Genomic DNA, 7,996 nt, shown 5'->3' with positions numbered 1-7,996 from the left:
AAAGACCAAATGTTGGTGTTAGCCTCTACTGTACACCAAAGGGAATACAACAGAGAAAGTAACTGTGATTCCCCCGTAGACAAAATCATTAGTATCTTACCCCTGAATCCATCTTCATTTTGGGACTCCGGGTGTAAATGACAATATCAAGTGTAAGGGCGGCTGGTAATGGAGGTGGCACGTGAGGAGGGAGAGGCCTGCTGAGAGTGTCCCAGTTGAAGTGCCTAAATCTGGGCTGAGAGTGGAGCGGTGGCAGCCTCCCTCAATGGCTCTGGTGGAATGAGAGATGACTGGGGTTGGATGGTGATTAATGTAGCGCTGAGTTTGTTGGGGGGGGGGGGGGGGGGCAGAGTTAGTGTTTGTGTGTGTGTGTGTGTGTGTGTTGTGTTTGAGGTTAGCAGCGGAAGATGAATCCACAGGCAGACTGCAGGAGACAATCTGATTACTGCTTCTCTCACACCTTTCATCTTCATTCTGCTCAGAGCTCACCATGGCAACCAGGAGAAAGACTCAACTGCCACTGTCACCCAAGGTCTGCCTGTTCCGAATCTAGAGCAGGGGTATTCAACTCTTACCCGACGAGGTCTGGAGACTGCCAGGTTCTGATTCTATCTAATAATGAACTGTACCCACTTGGTATCCCCAGACAAACCTGTCCCATTTAAAAGTAGAAGTGAGTAATAAGCAGTGGACTTGGAGGTCCAGAGTTTAGAGGAGCTTGACAACAAGAACCCATAATCTAGATTTGGTATCTCTCATGCCTCTATCTTCTGATCAACCAATTCAGTTAGTCAATATTAGCACAATTAACGGTATGCCATTGTTTGATGATTAAGGGGGACTTAAGGGGATAATCTTACAGCAAAAGACACACAGCGTTTTTTAGATTATGCACTGTTCCTTTAATATACGTGATATAAGTGTTTGAACACTCTTTAAAGCTGATTAGCTTTTACAACATGTTAGAACATCGGCTTGGTGAGAGGACAACATGAAGCGTTTAAGAATTTATTTGAAACACTACCTAATAACTGTTAGCTCCATGTGGGGAGCTGATGGGAGGCATTTGGAAATAACTATTTTTAAACCATCTAAAAGGGACCTGAGGAAATAGCAGAAGCAAACCTTTTAAGCCTTGGAGAGAGGCCGTCAGTAGCAGAGGTAGTCACACACGTCCTCACACACACCCACACACACACAGCGGGCCGACACCCATTTATGGGCAACACTGCAGTTGGACAGAGAAGGGACAAAAACAGAAGGAAACGACGTACATCAACAGTATTGTTTGTTTCTCTCACTAAAAGCGTTGCTAGAAAGCAATACATCGATAAATAAAGAGTGCAGGCGAGAAAGAGGAAATAGCGGTATTGTACTGTGTCATATAGCAGTTTATTAGGCTCCCCAGGACACTCCTAAAGTTGAGCAGTGGTCCACAAGGGCAGTGAAATACAACCGCCATTAAACGGAAAGTGTTTTAGAAAGGTAACCTTGGTAACTGCTCTTAGGAAAACAGAAACCTTTACAGTGTTAGAGCTCCCATGAGCCTCGGTACATGTGTGTGACCTGACCGCCACGCGTCCATCGGGAGTCTTCACACATTCGATTTAGCTGGCATCTAGAAAAATGAAGGAGGAATGGACACCTGCAGTAAAAGCACAACTCTCAGGCGGCCAAGTACTTAAAAAAAAAGTAAAATATAGTAAAAGTTATGGGGCGCACCTGAGGTCAGCAGGGGGTAATTGGGCAAGGCAGGTTCATCTAAAGAGTAGCAGTGCAGGACTCACGGACGGGTAGCGAGCACAGCCTTTTTCGACTGAGGACTGACAGACAAATACAATTACCCAAGTCACACAAAACAGCTAAGAATGCATTAGTCTCAGCAGGGACTAGAACACATTTATGTTTATTAATGTGACCGCTTGTGAGCGGCTCCACATCCAGTAATGACAGAAAACTGACGGAGCTTCTCACAGCTCTTGGAAACAGCCGATTGCCCGCGAAAATAAGAGGACACATGGAGCATGTCGGAGGACCAGGGTCTTCAGGCTGTCACACGGCGGATTGGCACACAGGACAACCAGAAAAGGAAGTGGAATGGGGTGTGTTATCGCTGGGCTAAAACCTGGTGCCACGTGCCAACTTCAAGCAGGGTTGGCCTGTTCTCGAGGTATCACGGCATTCAAATAATATTTCATCATTTTCAACCCTTTATGGGAGTGTTCTCTTACCACACTGGCCTCCATATTCATTGCGTGTTCACATCTTTAAAGACTGCCTCACAGTTGACTCCTGGGGTATGCCAGTTAAAGAGCCTCTGTGTTCCTCTTAAAAGGAGGTACCTAAAAGCAGAACGTGAAACAACCCAGTGAAAATATATTTTGTTTGTATTTCACAGTTACTTTTCATCTAAGTCACGAGCTGTGAGTTGTGAGCAAATTCACATTTTCAGTGACGACATAGCCGAAGGCATACAAATGCAAGAGGACAGGAAAACCAAATGAATAATGTAAGAATATAAACACAAATAAACAGAGAAATAGATCAAATTGCATTATATACAACTAGATAAAAATAATACAGTTTCGATAAAATGTATCAGAAGCCTTAAAGTCGTGAGGTTGGTTGAAAGTGTCAAGTTTAAAGGTCTTTTGCAAATTGTTCCAGCCATTGGCGATGGAGAACTGATTTGATTTAAAGGAATGAGCCGAGTAAGATGTAGGATTTACCTAAGGGACTTTTAAATAAGTTGTCTGTTAATCCAAAATAAGGTTTTTGACCCATCCTATTTATTTATTTCTGTCAAAAGCATAAATTCACACTATTTCCTCATATAATGTAACAACATGAGGTAATCTCCCTGAGGCCAATCAGTGGTCTAGAAGAGCATAAGCTGACCGATCAGCAGTTCAGCCACATAAATATGTTATGTGGTAGACTCATACCGATACATCAAAGAAAGCTGCTTTCTCAAACCGACAGTGCCCGGAGGTCCACCACCGGGCAACACAGTTTGGTTTTGAACTGCTTGGGATGGACGGATGGGGATGTCAGACAAGACTGCCTTAACGCACTCTAACGACCCCTTGTGGTAGTCTGGGGCAGTGCACGCTCAATTGTGGTTGACCATTCCCCATCTGCCGTGGAGCTGTTGCGAAGGGGTAAGGCTATAATTGAGAATTGAACATTACAAAATAAGGAGGTGAGAAAGACTGTGTAAACATGGGCTCAAACAATGTTTCGCATAATTCACATTTATGGACTTTTAAGTAACAGTAGCTCATAGTTCCCAGATGTCTGGAAACACTGGGCAGTTTCACAGTGGCACATTACAAGGAAGGACACATTATCTGTTATGTGGGTAAAATGTGTTAAATCACACCATATAGCGTAACTGTGAGCACACAGAATTAGAGAGGATATTATTATCATCATCACATAGATAATTATTCTACCTTCTCACCTCAATCAGGTGCAAAGTCATTAGATTTTTCAACACCATAAACAACAACTTTAAGGTGTGATTTATGCATCTAATCACTCCCAACCATCCTCTTCCAGTATTTCCTGTTATTCTACAGTGCAAAATACTAGGATGTAATAAAAGGATATATTCTCTTGCGTGTTGTTAGTAAAACCATTCACAGTTCACATTCTTTTCTTACACCAAGAGGAACTGTTGGTAACGATACATGGCGTCTGACTTTTTGACATTCTTATCACACATCAAATGTTTACAACTGAAGTTATTCCACGAACTTAACTTCCCAGCAGGAGCAAGCCAGTCCAAATAAACAGCCCTTTCAGACCTAGAGACCACTGCTGATGAGAGACACCTTCAGCAGCAAGAAAAGAAACGCACAGCAGGTAGTCACTGTTAGAGACTTCTAAATACCTCAGAGGCACTTTCTCCCCTCAATCATGCAGGCTAACATTCCCCTTTTGCTCTCTCAAGTGTGTACACGAACAACAAAAATTGCATTATTTTATTTTTAGCACACTACATCTGACCAGGACCCAAATGGTAGTGTTCAATTTAAAGAACTCTTCGTTCTCTCCTTTTACAACACAGGGGGTCTGCCTGTCTGCTACGGCCCTCTGAAAGCACCTTTTCAAACGCAGCAGAGTGGCTTTTTGAAACGGCAACAGCTATTGTGGGGCTCACGTGTGGCGTGTCAAACCAACCACATAGGGCTGGTGAAAACGGAAAGGTCTTTGACAGGTCACGACTCGAAAAGGTTTGGTAACTTTATGAAGACAGTCAGAGAATATAGGCCGACGGTATGACAAGGAGATAGGCTCCAGGTTAGGAAAAGAACGGTTTAGCTCAGCCCCTGAGATTCTCTCCAGACTCGGCGCTGCCTTGGCTACAGCTCTCCGCCACCTCCATAAAGCACTACAATAGCTTCGATTAGCATAACCTAACTGGGGAGTATGTCCATGGTTACAGCAATTACGTTTACTCTTCCTTTAGTGCCTTAGCTATCGCTACCGGCTGAATCGCTGTGATATGATTACCTAGCGCTGTGTGTATAGCATAGGCCGTGTGCCACAAAAGGAGGCTGGGTAATTTAATCTGTCAGTGTAGTGTGGACACAGGTTTAGCGTCCCAGCGGCATACTACACCCTACACAGCGCACTCGTTTTTGACCACGGCCCCTCACTATCTAGGGAACAAGGTGCCATTTGGGACACACAGCATATCTGGAGGGAGACAGAAAACAGAAATAGCAAGGGGTGGATGACAGGGAAATTAAAAGAGGGTTTTATGCGAGCCATGTCATCAGGCTTTATTACAGCGAGAGAGAGAGAGAGGTAAAAGGAAAGTAGTCTAGTGCCTGATCCCAGGGTATTTATTTAGGCCTACGGTAAATCTACATCTGCTACCACAGGATGTGGACCAGTGGCTGGGAAACGCACTGAAGTGCTTATGAGCAACAGTTGGTCCATTATTCGTCGGCATTATGCAGGCGTAGCTGAGGAATGAAGAGAGGAGGGTTGACCAGCACAAACTACACTAAATCCCCCTAACACCTTATCAACGCCTCATCACCAAACGCCTCCATTAGCAGAAGCTCCCACCGTACGAGTTATCAGGCTACTTATGAATATTTAATATTTTAATAGGAAGCTGCCTATCAGAGGATTTAGGGGGATCTCCTTTGCATAAGAACCCCGTCATTAATTAGAAATTCTGATGGCATGTAGGGGATAAGTGATGCTCTCGCTCTCCCCCTCCCTCCCTCCCCCCCCTCCCTCTCCCTCCATCCTTAATGCCGGCGTAAAGAGCCAAAGCTGTTGGAAGATTGTGGATGTTAATGAGCTGGCGCACTGTTTACCCGACACGCATGGCGGTGTCGCGGAGGGGGCCACGGGAAGCGTGCTTTTAATGATGTTGATTTGCCGTGCATTTGAGTAGAGGCAGTGTTTTGACTGATCAGCAGATGTTTAAGTGAAACTGAAGGGGGGGGTGGGGGGGGCGTCACAGCTGTCGGCGTGACATCGCGTCGACACACACTGCTAATTCCTCCACGCACCTGAACGGGTCTCGGCCTCTCCGACACGCATCAAGAAGCGCACCGGACTGATAAAATGATTCAGAGATGTTTTGGTCCTCCGTGACATTTTCCAATGACTTGTTTTTCTTGTTAATTTTTGCTTTTCTGAACAGCAGTCGACTTCGCTCTCTGGTCGACAGCTATTTATTATGTCACTGCAGGCCTTTAGGAGTTTTAAGAGAGTGTGGAGGCTGTGCAGGCCTTGCTTCAAATTCCTCACATGACATTAGCTCAATATTCCAGACATTCGTAACTCTAAACAATGCGGAGAACAAAGAGTAATTGCTTTCCCTGAGGCTGAGCACATGAGCTGTACTGTGGCTGCGAGTGGAAAACACAACCCAATAAGCGTTGACAGTGGTTTGACCCCAGCTGGCCCCCCGTCATTCAGGGGACATTTGGCAGAGGAGCGCAAGCCAGTGAATGAGAAAGGACGGATAATAAAGTGACACTGTCACTTGGTGTCACCAAAACAACTCATTGACTTGGACGAAATATGTGACCAGTTGTCAGTGCCTTCATTTCTGTTGTCATCCACACAGCGGACGTTAGGTTTGTTGTGTGTGTGTGTGTGTGTATTTGTCTGTGTGTACAGGTACAACCATTTTGGTGGGGATCAGAAATATGGAGAATATTACTTTTTTTTTTTATTCTGTTGAAAAGAGTTGTGAAAAATGGGTTAAAGGTTAGGGACAGTAGGGTTTTGAATGGGAATAATGTTTGAGGTCCTCACAAGGTTAAATTGAATCCCAAACTAGACATAAAAAGACAAGCAGAAAGTAACATGTTATCCTGTGACTAAGATGAACAGTCTTTACCGACCACGCTAACAAGTTATCTACCACAGCATTAGCTGCACAGGCGTTTGTAGCAGTGAGTTGTCCAGGCCTACATTCTGAGTATTCTGTATGTGCCTGAACTTTGTAAATTCATTAAGCAGAATCTACAGGAAAACAGCTGGAGGCTCAGGGGAAGGATCCCAGCTTAATTGGCAGTGGAATGTCAATGTTGCCGTCAACCAAACTGCCACTCCGGCGTTCCAGACTCGATTCCCAGTACATACAGTGGATCAAATAGATGCAGGGGAAATCAACACGACTTCGGAGCAATGTGTTATGGGTAAATTAATAGGAAAGGGCAGGTGGCAGGTAAAAAATAATATAAACAAATCAGTTAGTTCTTATGCCTCTAACACGTCTGCATTAAACCGATGAATACCCTAAACATGTTGCTATGCTACTTTTGTCTAGGGGCCTTATGCTTAGCTACATGGTCCATAACTTTAATTAATGAGCGACCTTACCTTAGCCCAAGGCCTGCGGTCTTGACTCAGAGTAGGTTTGGCGAGCCCAAGTCAGTTAGTGCATTAAAATAAGGAAAACAAATATATTCAAACAAGAAACCTAAGCTCAACTTTAATCAATATAAAGATTTTAAAAAAAATTATGCCTTGTGGCAACTAGTCGAAAACAGTAGCATCACAGCCCTCCAATGTGAAACGCTGAATGAAAATCACCTTAATTTTCCTGGTAGAACCCAGCTCTTGACTCTTGAGTGCTGCCACCTGGAGATGGAGTTTGGAAGTGTGTACATAAAAGACAGCCCTCCTGGACTGGTGTTAAATAGCCTGGGTAAACATGATTTACCTAACAGAGCCAGAACCAAACAAAGTGTTGAAATGTGGGACATGCTCAACATGAGTAGCTCTCATGCCTTATGTTAAGCTGTGATTACCATCGTAACTTGGTAACATATGCACAGCTATTCATTTGGCCAACGGAGTTGAACATTTAGAAACAATGTACAACAATCTGTTGTGTTGATACAAAAAACAATTAACGGAAATATCACTGACAGAGTTTTAAATTCATGAAGGAGGTTTTTTAGGCTAAGCTCCAAGGCACCAGATGAAAGTCCTGTAAAGTGTTACTGTATGCCTAATGTTGTGATTAGTATTCAGCCCGGCACAGTGATGACAGCCAGGACATGCTGAGAGAAGAATGGCTGTGGTGGGTATCCTTGTGGAAGAAAATTGTTTTAACATTTATACAGAACTGTGGCCCAATGGCACTCCAGTCGCCACAGGCCCTGGTGAAAGTTAGTTCCCTATGTAGGGAATGAGTTGCCATTTGTGACGTGGCCTGTGAATAATGTTCAGTTCAGAGAGCCAAATGTCCATCGTACCACCGCCTATGGAGTTAAGGAGGTCACCTCGCCCATCAATGACAACGGGATTGCATCACTCACTGCAGTGTGTGTGTGTGTATGTGTGTGTGTGTGTGTGTGTGTGCCAGTGTTCCGGTGTGTTTTAAGCAGTCAGCCCAGATACAGCCCTGACTGCCTCTGACACTCTGACACATACACACACACACATATACACACACACACACACACACACACCCACTGGACCAAGACAGATTTGAGTCGTCAGAGAGAGT

General features: G+C 44.4%; 1 long non-coding RNA gene across 1 annotated transcript; it reads right to left on the bottom strand.

Moving 5' to 3' along the window:
* Nucleotides 1–1,545: 1,545 nt before the first annotated feature.
* Nucleotides 1,546–7,114, bottom strand: LOC105020191. The gene is made up of 4 exons (XR_828699.3): nt 6,862–7,114; nt 2,232–2,342; nt 1,723–1,823; nt 1,546–1,618 (listed from the first exon to the last, which is right to left on the bottom strand). It is a non-coding gene; the product is annotated as an uncharacterized LOC105020191 (long non-coding RNA).
* Between the last annotated feature and the right edge of the window lie 882 nt (nt 7,115–7,996).

Source organism: Esox lucius, chromosome 23, assembly GCF_011004845.1.
Source record: "Esox lucius isolate fEsoLuc1 chromosome 23, fEsoLuc1.pri, whole genome shotgun sequence".
NCBI classification, from domain to species: Eukaryota; Metazoa; Chordata; class Actinopteri; order Esociformes; family Esocidae; genus Esox; species Esox lucius.
This window is presented reverse-complemented; position numbering and strand designations above follow the sequence as displayed.